Source organism: Aotus nancymaae, unplaced genomic scaffold (genome assembly GCF_030222135.1).
Source record: "Aotus nancymaae isolate 86718 unplaced genomic scaffold, 86718_ANA_hifiasm-v0.15.2.pri h1tg000036l, whole genome shotgun sequence".
In the NCBI taxonomy this organism is placed as follows: domain Eukaryota; kingdom Metazoa; phylum Chordata; class Mammalia; order Primates; family Aotidae; genus Aotus; species Aotus nancymaae.
In genome coordinates this window covers 66,906,347-66,920,760 of record NW_026988450.1, presented here as the reverse complement: position 1 = coordinate 66,920,760, position 14,414 = coordinate 66,906,347, and the positions used below count along the sequence as shown (strand labels likewise).

General features: G+C 39.5%; 1 protein-coding gene across 8 annotated transcripts in view; it reads left to right on the top strand.

The window, feature by feature from the left end:
- Nucleotides 1-14,414, top strand: part of SAMD12 (sterile alpha motif domain containing 12) — a 490,937-nt gene that overhangs the window by 42,199 nt on the left and 434,324 nt on the right. The gene's annotated exons all lie outside the window — the stretch shown is intronic.

Here is a 14,414-nt window from a genome sequence, read left to right as displayed (position 1 = left end):
GGTAGACAATATTAAATAGAACCCAAACCAATGACAGAGAAAATTATTTTTTTCTGCTGTAGGATACTTAGTTCTTTTCAATCGTTAACCTAAACATAGGTATCATAGAACTGACAAAATAGGCGTTGGTGAAGATGCATGGAAACTTGGGTTCTGTGGGGTAGGTAATTTTTTAGTAAGGACAGCCTCTTCTAAAGGCTGCTTACAATGGAACTGGCCCTACCTGGGTATTTGAAATCAATGCAGATGTTCATGTTGGGGGCACAGTGTTGTTAAAGATACTCATATCAGTTTTCCTCTTAGACACTGAGGAAATTAATCTTCATATAGTTTTGTTTTTCCCTTTGTGTATTCCCTGCAAGACAACGTGCTTTCAAATGTTGGTTGAGTGAATGAATGTATGCATGCTTTGGAAAGCAAATATTATAACCACCGAGAAAAATCTTAAGGAAAAAGGTCACTTGTTGTTGTACAATAACCACCTCCCTTCTCCTCCAAATAATGTCTTCCAAAATCATATGTGAATTTTTTTTGCTTTATCTACAGTTTTGAATAATTACTGTTATTCCTTTTCTTCTTTGGTATGGATAATTAAAAATTGTTGGCATTAACTATGTGTGTGTGGTAGGGAATGGGGAATGATTACCAAGAAATATATCGCAGGCATTTTATGCTGGACATTTTAGCTAAGAGAAATGGCAACTCATAGTATATTGACCGATGATCAGTGAAGTTTGGCTTGTGAGCAGCATTGGAAATGAGTGAACCCTGTTAAGACAGCTAAACCTGATCAATCCATGTTGCTACATGGATATCTTGAAAGAGCCAGGAAAAGAAGCCTTAAGGGTCCTCTTTAGGAAGATAAATAGACTTTCTCTGAGTGAAATATTTTCTAAAGGATGCTTAAAATATTAAAAATTAGAGTAGACAGAAAAGAAAAGTAAACTATTGATATTTGATTTTGATTCAACTTTAAACATTTCTAGTGTGTATCTCTTTTATTTATAAAGGGATTAGAAATATAAAAAATTTGATTCAAATCTGATATGATTCTATTTCTGAATTATCTTGAATATGTGATATTGTTGTGAATCTGAAATTTTGTGTCTTTGCCTCTGAAGCACTTTATAGTTGCTTTGCTGAAAACATACTTCAATGAGTGTGTATAATGAGCCTTTCTTCTGGAACAAACCACATATTGGAAACCAGATTCATTTGAGTTTATGCAAATCATCTACAGTGAACACCCATCCCCAACAAATGAAGTTGAAAGGAGATTCTGGGTTTTTGACAATGCCATCATACTTAGGGGTGAACAGACTAGAGGCTTTAGTAAAGCTTGCATAAAGAATTTGTTCACTTGTTTAAATGGAGGACTTGGGAACGACAGTGGCTGCTGGGGGAACAGAGTTAAAATCACTATAGTGTGATTACTGTGGATGTCAGCAGCATCACAAGCCCTGAAGCTTCTGTATCTTAGACAATGTGAACTTATGTTGTGCAGGTACACACAAATTTACATTTTCCCTTCTGTTGCATTTAGAGGCTAGTGGAGTTTTGAGCCATCTTCTCTTTTCTTGGGTATATAATTGAATCTCTAGTAAATTGACCCACTCAAAACCTACCTTAAAAAACCTGTGGCTAGAAATACATACATCTAAAGCCCTTCAATAATGTAAATTCGTATAGCTTTTCTGGATGACAGCTTGATAATCATTATCAAAATTTTAAATGTGTCCAATTTTGGGGCCAATAATTTTTTCTCTAGGAACTTGCCTAAGGAAATAATTATCCATGTGTACAAAGATGGCTACAGGAGAACACACTGAAAATAGCCCAAATGTCCATTCATGGGACACTGGCTAAAGAAACTGTATTAATGTGATGGGATATAATTTTTCCTTTGTGAGGATTCAGGAGACTTATATTTATTTATGTGGAAAAATGTGATAATATTTTTAAGTAGAAAGGGAATGAGAAGGGTAGGTTATGACACAGTAGGTATAGTATGTTTCCATTTAGGTGAAAATGTCTGTCTCTGTATAAAGGCATCACTGAATCTGGGAAGGTTTTCCACAATTTGAGCAGCAGTTTCTATCTGGAGTTAAAATTATGGAGAAAACTTTTACTTTCTGTATTTCTGCTTTGCTTGAATTTTTAATAAGATATGTATTATTTTAAGTGTATTTATTTTAAAGCCCTTTTCGGATTGTCCCATTAACTTTAGTAGCTCAACCATGACATATTCTGTTTGTTGGGTTAGTATTATGCTTTTAGGATACTGAATTTCCTCACATGGCTTCTAATTCTTGCTGGTGGTTTATTTGGCAGAGGAGTAAATTATTGTGGGGTCTCTTTGCCCATGTGTGCCTTGGATTGTAGAGGCTTCTGGTGAGGTCCTTATGCATCTGTCTTCCCCTGAACTCTGGGATGCGAGAGTTCTGGCCAGGTATTACACTAATGTTTCAAGTTGACGTTCTGTCTGTTTGCTTCTGACTGATTATGCAAATCAAGTTCCTCCATATGCAGACTTCTCACAGGGAGCCTGGTGTATCTCTGGGCCTTGCCACTTTAATTCCTGCCATGTTGGGCTTTGAAACCAATCCCTCAGCACAACACCTGTTCCAGAGTAGCTTAGTGACCTTATATTTAATAGGCAATGCTAGAGTCTATGTGTATATGTGGGTTGGGGGAGGATTGTAGCATGTGCTTAATATACCCTGTTGACACTAAGATTTGTATTGCTTTCATAATTTTAAGAAGTGTGTGTGTGTGTGTCTATATTCATTTTGGGTAAAATAATTCTCTATCTTAGAAGGTCACATTTTGGGACCCTTAGCCCCAATTCCTCAAAGACTCGGAACTCTTACTCCAGGAAAAGCTTGACAGGCTACAAGTTGCCTCTAGCTCTTATAGACCAAAGAGAAACCAATAGAGTACCCAGATCACTTGTAAGTCTTACTGGGAAGGATAGAGTCTAGTTGGAAATAAAAAATGAATACAATTGAAATGTGGATCTGCAAAAACTACTTATCAGGATAAGTCCTAAATGCTTGTGCGTACTTGGAAATTCATAGAGAATATGTATGTCATGCCATGCCACAGCTATAGTTACCAGTTTAAGAGGAAAAAAATTATGTCTACTTAGCTTTATAGGAGGGTACAGGCAAGAAATGTAGTAGGCAAAGCATTTTCATCTCATTAGAAGGCCCAGAAGTTATCCAAGTACACAGCTTCTTTTGACCTATCACCCACACAGCTACCACAGTTGAAAGTCCAGGTGAAGATGAGTCTCTTTGATATATAAAAGGCTCAGCCTCTTTTTTTCACCATTCATTTATACCATTCTAGTAACGTGGACTCAAGACGAAGTCACAGCTCCTGAAGACCAGGAGTGGTTCCACATAGCAGTTTCCAAAAAACCAGCACTATGGGAAACTGAAGTCCTTCTCAGACAGGCCAGCCCTGAGATTGATTAACCCTTTACTTACAGAGCAGTCAGAACAAGACTGCAAGGGAGGGTACTCTAGCACAGGTAGAACTTGACCTGTGCTGCGAAGTATGGATAAATTTCAATATGTAGCCCTAAGGATGGAGGGTGCCTGGAGCCATGAAGTCTAAGCACCTTGAACTGAGGTAGGGCAGCAGAAAGGCTCAGGTGTGTTCAACATCAGTCTCTTCAAGTCAGAATTTGTGTGGCAGAAATCAAGTCTGAAACAGTAGGTTTGGGCCAAACTGTGTGATGGAATTTGAATGTTGGAGTGAGTACCATAGATTTACTTTCCACCTTCATTGTTCAATACAATAGCCACTAGTACATGTGGATATTCAAATTTATTTAAATTGAATAAAATGCAAAAATTTATTTCTTTGGTCATACCAGCCACATTTCAAGTGTTCATTATCCCATGTTTCGAGGGGCTGCTTCTTTGGACAGTATGGACGTGGAACATGATCATTATGGCAGAAAGTCCTATCAGACATTGCTTCTCTAATCTTTGGGAAACCATTGCAGTTCCCTGGGTGTAGGAATAAGATGTAAAATGGAATTATGTTGATATTCTCTCTGATCCTCATCCTTGGGCTTGAGTGGACAAGTGCTTCAGTCATTAAAAAAAAGTCAAAATACTGGGGAGTTTCTTTTGAAATTGATGTTCCCAGATGCTCTGATGGTTGGAATTTGAATTTCTATGGCAACTCTGGCTATGGAATAAGCCCAACAGCCCATCAGTAGCCTATCTGCTTCCTATCCTGGAATACAATAATGAGTCTTTACAAGTGGCCTAAACATGACGTTGGGAATTCTTGACTTCTAGACTTGATTTTCTTTTTTTTCCTTTTCTTTTTTTTTCTTTTTTCTTTTTTCTTCTATTTCTTTATTTTTTTATTGCATTTTAGGTTTTGGGGTGCATGTGAAGAACATGCAAGATTGTTACATAGGTACACACATGTCAGTGTGATTTGCTGCCTTCCTCCCCTTCACCTATATCAGTCATTTCTCCCCATGCTGTCTCTCCCCAACTCCCCACCCCCAGCTGTTCCTCCCCTATTTCCCCCCAACAGACCCCAGTGTGTGATGCTCCCCTCCCTGTGTCCATGTGTTCTCATTGTTCAACATCTGCCTGTGAGTGAGAACATGTGGTGTTTGATTTTCTGTTCTTGTGTCAGTTTGCTGAGAATGATGGTTTCCAGGTTCATCCGTGTCCCTACAAAGGACACGAACTCATCGTTTTTGATGGCCGCATGATGTTCCATGGTGTATATGTGCAACATTTTCCCTGTCCAGTCTATCATTGATGGGCATTTGGGTTGGTTCCAGGTCTTTGCTATTGTAAACTGTGCTGCAATGAACATTCATGTGCATGTGTCCTTATAGTAGAACGATTTATAATCCTTTGGATATATACCCAGTAATGGGATTGCTGGGTCAAATGGAATTTCTATTTCTAGGTCCTTGAGGAATTGCCACACTGTCTTCCACAATGGTTGAACTAATTTACACTCCCACCAACAGTGTAAAAGTGTTCCTATTTCTCCACATCCTCTCTAGCATCTGTTATCTCCAGATTTTTTAATGATCGCCATTCTAACTGGCGTGAGATGGTATCTCAATGTAGTTTTGATTTGCATTTCTCTAATGACCAGTGATGATGAGCATTTTTTGTCTTCTTTTGTAAAGTGTCTGTTCATATCCTTTGCCCACTTTTGAATGGGCTTGTTTGTTTTTTTCTTGTAAATCTGTTTTTGTTCTTTGGAGATTCTGGATATCAGCCCTTTGTCAGATGGGTAGACTGCAAAAATTGTTTCCCATTCTGTTGGTTGCCAATTCACTCTAATGACTGCTTCTTTTGCTGTGCAGAAGCTGTGGAGTTTGATTAGGTCCCATTTGTCTATTTTGGCTTTTGTTGCCAATGCTTTTGTTGTTTTGGTCATGAAGTCCTTGCCTACACCTATGTCCTTGCCTACGCCTATGTCCTGAATGGTTTTGCCTAGATTTTCTTCTAGGGTTTTTATGGTGTTAGGTCTTATGTTTAAGTCTTTAATCCATCTGGAGTTAATCTTAGTGTAAGGTGTCAGGAAGGGGTCCAGTTTCTGCTTTCTGCATATGGCTAGCCAGTTTTCCCAACACCATTTATTAAACAGGGAATCCTTTCCACATTGCTTGTTTTTGTAAGGTTTGTCAAAGATCAGATGGTTGTAGATATGTTGTGTTGCCTCCAAGGCCTCTGTTCTGTTCCATTGGTCTATATCTCTGTTTTGGTACCAGTACCATGCTGTTTTGATTACTGTAGCCTTGTAGTATAGTTTGAAGTCCAGTAGTGTGATGCCTCCTGCTTTGTTCTTTTTGCTTAGAATTGACTTGGCTATGTGGGCTCTCTTTTGGTTCCATATGAAGTTTAAGGTGGTTTTTTCCAGTTCTGTGAAGAAGGTCATTGGTAGCTTGATGGGAATAGCATTGAATCTATAAATTACTTTGGGCAGTATGGCCATTTTCACGATATTGATTCTTCCTAACCATGAACATGGAATGTTTCTCCATCTGTTTGTGTCCTCTCTTATTTTGTTGAGCAGTGGTTTGTAGTTCTCCTTGAGGAGGTCCTTTATGTTCCTTGTTAGTTGTATTCCTAGGTATTTTATTCTCTTTGTAACAATTGTGAATGGCAGTTCATTCTTGATTTGGCTCTCTTTAAGTCTGTTATTGGTGTATAGGACTTGATTTTCTAGGTGTTCATGAGGAAACGTCACCTTGCTGTGTTTTTATGCCTGTCAAATAAGGGTTTCATAAGGTTAATGATCCTTGCTTTTCTGGTTTTTTTTTTTTTTCTGTCACAATGCTAATTCCTGGAGTCAGTGTTCTTTGAGTGTTCCTTGTATTTGCATGCCTCCCCCGTACCTTTTCTTTATAAAATCTGTATCCCCATTTTACAGATTTTATTTGAGAAACCCAAGGATGTAAATGACTCACTAAAATTTAGTTTCTGGCTAATAATCTGGAGGAAGATATAACTCTGTTTGTTTAATGGCTCTAAATTCAGGGTTTTTTATGCTCCTAACATGAAATATACAAATCACCTATTTATTTGAAAAGAAAATACAGCCTGTTACACTGAGAATCTGGCCAACTAGGCAGAAGAAGAGGTTAAAATGCTGCATGTATTCATTAATCCTCAGGAAGAAAACAGCAAATCTTGATTGCTGTATTATATAAGGGAGAAGCAATGCCAACATCTAAAACAGTGAATAATTGCCTACATTTGGCTTTGGGATGTATTATGTGAATCTTTGGCAGCAGATAGGCTTTTCTCATTAGGCTAATATTAGATTTAGTTTGTATTTCTTTGGCACAGAGTTTAAAGGAGCTGGCCTGGAACTTGGTACTGGAGGCAGGAGGAGGAGAAAGCTGGGTGCTTTAGATAAGCCACAGGCAGATAAATGAGAGTTGACTGCAGGGCAACTTGTGGACATTTGTAATGGTAAGCAGGAACCATTAATCTGAGATTAAAACAGAGAGAAAAAAGAACTTAGACTTAGGTTAAGAGATGAAAGGTGGACTGTACTTAACCTTGATCAAATTACATTGCTTAGCTGCCTTTGAGAAGGTCTGTTGCAATTTAGGGATAGAATGATCTAATTCTTGACTATCTGTATTTCTTGGCTCAAGGAGCACAAATGTCTCCAAACAAAGCTGCCAACCCAGTATAATGTCACCAATGATAGGAAAGGACACAATGCATGAGAAACATAATGAGATGTACTTTCGTAAGAATTCTCATAAGGCTCAGAGCAAGAGACAAGCAAGTATGACTTCATGTTATGTGAGTTCCAGGACCCCAGTACATGTACACTGAGTTCCTGGACAGGGCTCAAACAAAACTACAGTAAACTTATATCTGAAGAGGTAAGCTTTTATTACTACCATGTTAAGCTCTGAAAAGTATGAAATTAATAGGAGATATTTAAGCTATAGGTTCATTGTGTAAACAACAAAGAAGAAAACCTAGAGAGCATTTGACCATCTAATTTATCTTACAGGGAGATGAGACTCAGATGAGACTGAATGATTTCACAAAGATCTTGGAGCTAACAGTGGCACAGACTACCTAAAACACAGTTCATCCAACACATGAACAGTGCTTTTCACTCTTTTGTGCTCACAGTTCTATAGGAAATAAAAAGTGCTTGGAGCCACTTGGTTAATGGTATTTCTCTAGTGGAGTAAGACTACAGGATATGCCATTTGACAATGTAAAAGGAAGGTGGTGTTCAAGAGAGTGTATCAGAGCCCACCAGATTCATTTGAGTTTATCCACCTAAACTACTAAGTTACTGAAGTGATTCTCTTTGGAGATTATTGGTACTTGCCATCCCTTCTGCCTATAATGTTCTCCCCTTGATTATTGTTCAGCTAGTTCCTTGTCATTTAGGTTCTAGCTCAAATGTGCTTCTCCAAGAGGTCTTTCCTGACCACCCTAACTAAATGAATCCCTGGTCACATTCTTTGACATCACTTGGTTTGATGTCCTGCATAGAACTTTTCCTGGTCTGAAATCATCTTGTTTTTTTCTGTCTCTTCATGCAGAATTTAAACTATTTGAGAGCAGTGATCTTGTCTGTCTTGTTCACTGCTGTAATATCAATGCCTGCTACTGTGTCCAGCACATAATAAAAAGATTAAATTTTTGATAAATGAATGAATAAGCCAGTTCATGTAATACAGAAGCCCCTTGCCTCTGGGTTTATATCTCTTGCCTCACAGTTATTTCATTATCTTTAGCTCCTCCACAAGTGAGCAGAAGGATGTCTTAATGAGTTCTGTAATTGTTGATGATATCAAGAGAATGCTTTTCTGGATTGGTACAAGTGGCCTATTATCTATACAGTGGACAAGGGATACTTCCAAAGCCATTCCATTACCCTTCACCCTTCAAAAGTTTACTCTGTGTTGTCACTGAGACCAAGCAAATTCCTGATCGCAGTCTGTATAAATCTATACTTCACTTATATATAAGAACCATTGTGAAATACAGTATGGCAACTCCTCAAAGACCAAAAAACAAATACCGGTTGACCCAGTGTGTTAGTCTGTTCTCACATTGCTGTAAGAAAATACCCAAGACTGGGTAATTTATAAAGAAAAGAGGTTTAGGCTGGGCTCAGTGGCTCATACCTGTAATCCCAGCACTTTGGGAGCCCGAGGCAGGTGGATCACTTGAGGTCAGGAGTTCAAGACCAGCATGTCCAACATGGTGAATCCCCATTTCTACTAAAAATGCAAAAAAATTAGCTGGGCATGGTGGTGGGCATCTGTAATCCCAGCTACTCGGGAGGCTGAGGCAGGAGAATCACTTGAACCCAGGAGACAGGTTGCAGTGAGCCGGGATCACACCACTGCACTCCAGCCTGGGCAACAATAGCAAAACTCCATCTCAAAAAAAAAAAAAGAGAGAGAAGAAAAGAGGTTTAATTGACTGACAATTCTTCTTGGCTGGGGAGGCTTGAAACTTACAATCATGGCAAAGGCACCTCTTCACAGGACAGCAGGAGAGACTGAGTGCCAGCAGGGGAAATGCCAGCTCCTTATAAAACCATCAGATCTTGTGAGAACTGACTCACTATCACAAGAAGAGAATGGGGGAAACATAATTCAATTACCTCCCACAACATGTGGGGATTATGAGGATTACAATTCAAGATGAGATTTTGGGTGTGGACACAGCCAAACCATATCACTCAAAATATTTGTTTGTTTTCATGGTGCTGATAAAGACATAGCTGAGACCGCACAATTTACAAAAGAAAGAGGTTTAATTGGACTTACACTTCCATGTAGCTGGGGAGGTCTCACAATTATGGTAGAAGGCAAAGAGGAGCAAGTCACGACTTACATGGGTGGCAGCAGTCATCCATGTAAGAGAGAGCTAAATACTATCAGGTCTCATGAGACTTATTCTCTATCATGAGAACAGCATGGGACAGACTGCCCCTATGATTCAATTACCTCCTACCATGTCCCTCCTACAAAACATGGGAATTAAAGAATTCAAGATTTTGGTGGAGACACAACCAAACCATATCATTCTGCCCCTGGACCCTCCCAAATCTCATGTCCTCACATTTCAAAAGCAGTCATCCCTTCCCAACAGTTCCCCAAAGTCTTAACTAATTCCAGCATTAACTCAAAAGTCTGCAGTCCAAAGTCTCATTCAAGACAAGGCAAGTCCCTTCCACCTATGCAGTCTGTAAAATTAAAAGCAGGTTAGTTACTTCTAGATACAATGTGGGTACAGGCATTGGGTAAATACTGCCATTCCAAATGGGAGAAATTGGCCAAAACAAAGAGGCTACAGGCCCCATGCAAGTCCGAAATCCAGCAGGGCAGTCAAATCTTAAAGTTCCAAAATGACCTCCTTTGACTCCATGTCTCACTTCCAGGTCTCACTGATGCAAGAGGTAGGTTCCCATGGTCTTGGGAAGCTCCACCCCTGCAGCTTTGCAGGGTACAGCCTCCTTCCCAGCTACTTTCCTGGACTGGCAATGAGTGTCTTCAGCTTTTCCAGGCCTATGAAGCAAGCTGTCAATAGATCTGCCACTCTGAGATCTTGAGGATGGTGGCCCTCTTCTCACAGCTCCACTAGACAGTGTCCTAGTAGGGGCTCTGTGTTGGGGCTCTGACCCTATATTTCCCTTCTGTATTGTCCTAGCAGAGGTTTTCCATGAGGACCCTGCCCCTATGGCAAACTTCTGTCTGGACATCCAGGCATTTCCATGCATCTTCTGAAATCTAGGTGGAGGTTTTGAGACCCCAGTTCTTGATTTCTGTGTACTGGCAGGCTCAAAACCAAATGAAAGCTACCAAGGCTTGAGACTTGCACCTCTGTTGCCATGGCCCAAGCTCTATGTTGGCCCCTTTCAGCCATGACTGGAGCAGCTGGGATACCAGGCTCCAAGTCCCTAAGATGCACACAGCATGGGGACCCTGGGCCTGGCCCACAAAACCACTTTTTCCTCTTAGGTCTCTGGGCCTGTGATGGGAGGGGCTGCACTGGAGACATTTTCCCCATTGTCTTGGGGATTAACATTCAGTTCCTCATTATTTATGTGAATTTCTTCATCCAGCTTGAATTTCTCCCCAGAAAATGGGATTTTCCTTTCTATAACATTGTCAGGCTACAATTTTTTTGAACTTTTATGCTCTGCTTCCCATATAAACCTGAATGTATTTAACAGCACCCAAGTCACCTCTTGAATGCTTTGCTGCCTACAAGTATCTTCTGCCAGGGACCCTAAATTATCCCTCTCAAGTTCAGAGTTCCACAAATCCCTAGGGCAGGGGTAAAATGCAACCGTCTCTTTGCTAACACGTAACAGAGTCACCATTGCTCCAGTTCCCAACAAGTTCCTCATCTCCATCTGAGATGACCTCAGCTTGGGCCTTATTGTTCATGTCACTATCAGCATTTTTGTCAAAGCCATTCAACAAGTCTCTAGGGAGTTCCAAACTTTCCCACTAAAACTGAGCCCTCTAAACTATTTGAACTTCTGCTTGTTACCCAGTTTCAAAGATGTTTTCACATTTTTGGGTATCTTTTCAGCAACACCCTACTCCTTGTACTGATTTATTGTATTAGTCTGTTTTCATGCTACTGATTAAGACATACCCAAGACTGCGCAGTTTACAAAAGAAAGAGGTTTAATGAGACATACAGTTCCATGTGGCTGGGGAAGTCTCCCAATCATGATGGAATCAAGGAGGAGCAAGTCATGTCTTACATGGATGGCAGCAGGCAAATAAAGCTTGTTCAGGGGAGCTCCTCTTTTTGAAACCATCTTATCTTGTGAGACTTAGTCACGAGAATAGCATAGGAAAGACTTGCCCCCATGATTCAATTACTTCCCACTGAGTCCCTCCCACAACATTTGGAAATTCAAGATGAGATTTAGGTGGGGACACAGCCAAATCATATGATCTGGTCATCTTATAACTGGGCATAATATACCCAGAGGAATAGAAATCATTCTATTACAAAGATACACATATGCTCATTGCAGCACTATTCACAATAGCAATGATATGGAATTAACCTAAATTCCCATCAATGGTAGACTGGATAAAGAAGATGTGGCATATGTACCCCATGGAATACTATGCAGCCATATAAAAAAATGAGATCCTGCCATTTGCAGGGACAAGGATGGAGCTAGAGGCCATTATCCTTAGTGAACTAATACAGGAACAGAAAACCAAATATGGCATGTTCTCACTTATAAGTGGGAGCTAAATCATGAGAACACATGGACACACAGAAGGGAACAACACATACTGAGAGGCCTGTGAGAGTATGGAGGATGGGAGGAGGGAGAGGATCGGGACAAATAACTAATGGGTACTAGGCTTAATACCTGGATGACAAAATAATCTCTACAATAAACCTCCATGACACAAGTTTACCTATATAACAAACCTGCACATATACCCCTGAACTTAAAAGTTAAAAAAGAGTCTCTGATTGCCTGAATAGGGCCCTATGACCTCTACTACCTGATAGCATGGCTCTTAAACCTTCCTCTGCGGCTCTATTCAGGGTCACAGGTCATCAGCTGGCTCCTGTGATTTCTACCCCATCTCCCTGATCTAGCCCAAACTTGAAGGAAATGGAAAGCAGCTTCTTCTCTTTCTCTTTAAGTGCTTAGGAATTCCTGACTTAAACTGAAAAATTGGAGCACCAGGTGCCAAGTAAAACCTGAAATATTATTTCCAAGGCTGTATGGATTAGAAATTGTTTTCAAATGTTGATTTCACACATAGCCGTAGATATATGCTGTATTAGTCAGCTTCAGCTGCTATAACAAATTACTGCAGACTTGGTAGCTTAAACAACAGACATTTATTTCTCACAGTTCTGAAGGCTGGGAAATCCAAGATCAAGGTGCCAGCTGAGTTGCTTCCAGAGAGGATGCTCTTTCTGTCTTGCGGAGACCACCTTCTCACTATGTTCTCAAATGGTGGAGAGAAAGTGAGCTTAGGTGTCTCTCTCTCCTCTCTATGGATGCTAATCTCATCGTGGGGGCCCACGCCCTCACTGACATAATCTAAACTCCCAATTAACTCTCAAAGGCCCTAGCTTCAAATACTACCCTACTGAGGGTTAGGGCTTCAACCTATCCATTTTAGGAGGCACACACATTCAGTCTGTGACATATACAGACTGAGTAATCTGAAATACTTGAGACCAGACATGTTTTGGATTTTGGATTTTTTCAAATTTTGGAGTATTTGCATATTCAAATTCTCTATCTCATCCAAATTAGATATCTTGGAGATGGGATCCAAATCTAAGCATGAAATTTATTTGTGTTTCATATACATATTATATATATATATATATATATATATATATATATATATATATACCCTGAAGGCAATTTTATATAATATTTTAAATTTTGTGTATGAAACAAAGTTTTGACTGACCCATGATATGAGGTCAGGAGTGGAATTTTCTACTTATGGTATCATGTCCTTGCTCAAAGTTTTGGGTTTTGGAGCATTTTTGATTTTGGATTTTTAGATTCAGTTTGCTCAACCTGCACCAAATTTGCATTTTGACCAAATGCCAAATGACTGAGTGTTAAATCACTATTGGCTGAAGTTGAATATCATCGTCATAAAATGAATGTCTGGTATATAAGAATAAATCTGAACTATTAATAAGAATACCTATTTACTACAGCTTAATTAAAATTATACCAAGCAGAATTTTTTAGAATTGGCATTATAGAGCAGTGGTAATAATTTCTCAGCTGTCAACTCCTGTGGTTGTTCTATTGCATATTTATGATACTGAAAATATGCTCTTTTTCAGCTGAGGTCAGTGAAGGAGCAAAATATGCTTTTATCAAGCTCTGCCATTACAGTAGTAGTGTTAATGGTGATATTCCCCCCAAGTCATTAAGCTTTCCTACTCTCCAATAATAACTGACTACAGTAAAATCTTTAACTCCTGGACTTGCCATCTTGCTGATGGTCATGATGCAATTTCATTGAAACAATCCTGTAAATTAAAGCTTTGGATTGTACAAGAAGAGGATTTCTTTTTTAATTTTCAAAATCAAGCTTAATTTTGTTTTTCTCACTTGAGGGTTTTCCTCTTAAGCAATGTTTTCACAATATTCATTGTAAAACATAGTCCTCAATTCAGCAACCAGAATGATCTTGTTAATGTGTGAGTCAGATCATGTCCCTCTTCTGCTCATAATCCTCTAATCACATCCTGTTTTCCTCAAATTAAAGCCAAAGTTCTTAGTGCCCTACCAGGTCCTGCATGATCTGTGCCCTGGCAAGTCCCTCCTGTCATCTGCTACTAGGATCCTCTATGCTCAGGCTGCTCCTAGTTCAAACCAGGTACCTTCCCACCTCTCAGTCTTTATACTGGCGGTTACCTCTGCCTTGAAGCATCTTTCCTTGGGATATACAAGGCGTACTCTTTCATTTCCATCAAATCTTTGCTCCAGTGTCACCTCCTCAGTAAGGCTGAAATGGTCAGTCCTATTAAAATGGTCAGTCTCTCTTCCAAGGCCCCTGATTCCTGACTCTGTCCTGTAATTTCTTTACCGCACTAACACACTCATCACTTTCTGAAACCATATATAATTTATGTTTATTATTATTTTAGGTCATCATCCCCTAGAGTATAAACTCTGTAAGGCAGGATCCCACGTTTTGTGACATGTGCCTGACAATAACAGCCATTCCTGGTACATGGAAGGACTCGACTATTTGTTTGAATGAATTCTTATAATAGTTAGTATATATTTAGTCTTCAACTGGCTGGTAGGATTTTAAGATATAAAGCAAACTGGAACAATTTTACTGTTTAAATCACATCTAGAATATCTACATTTATTACAAAGGG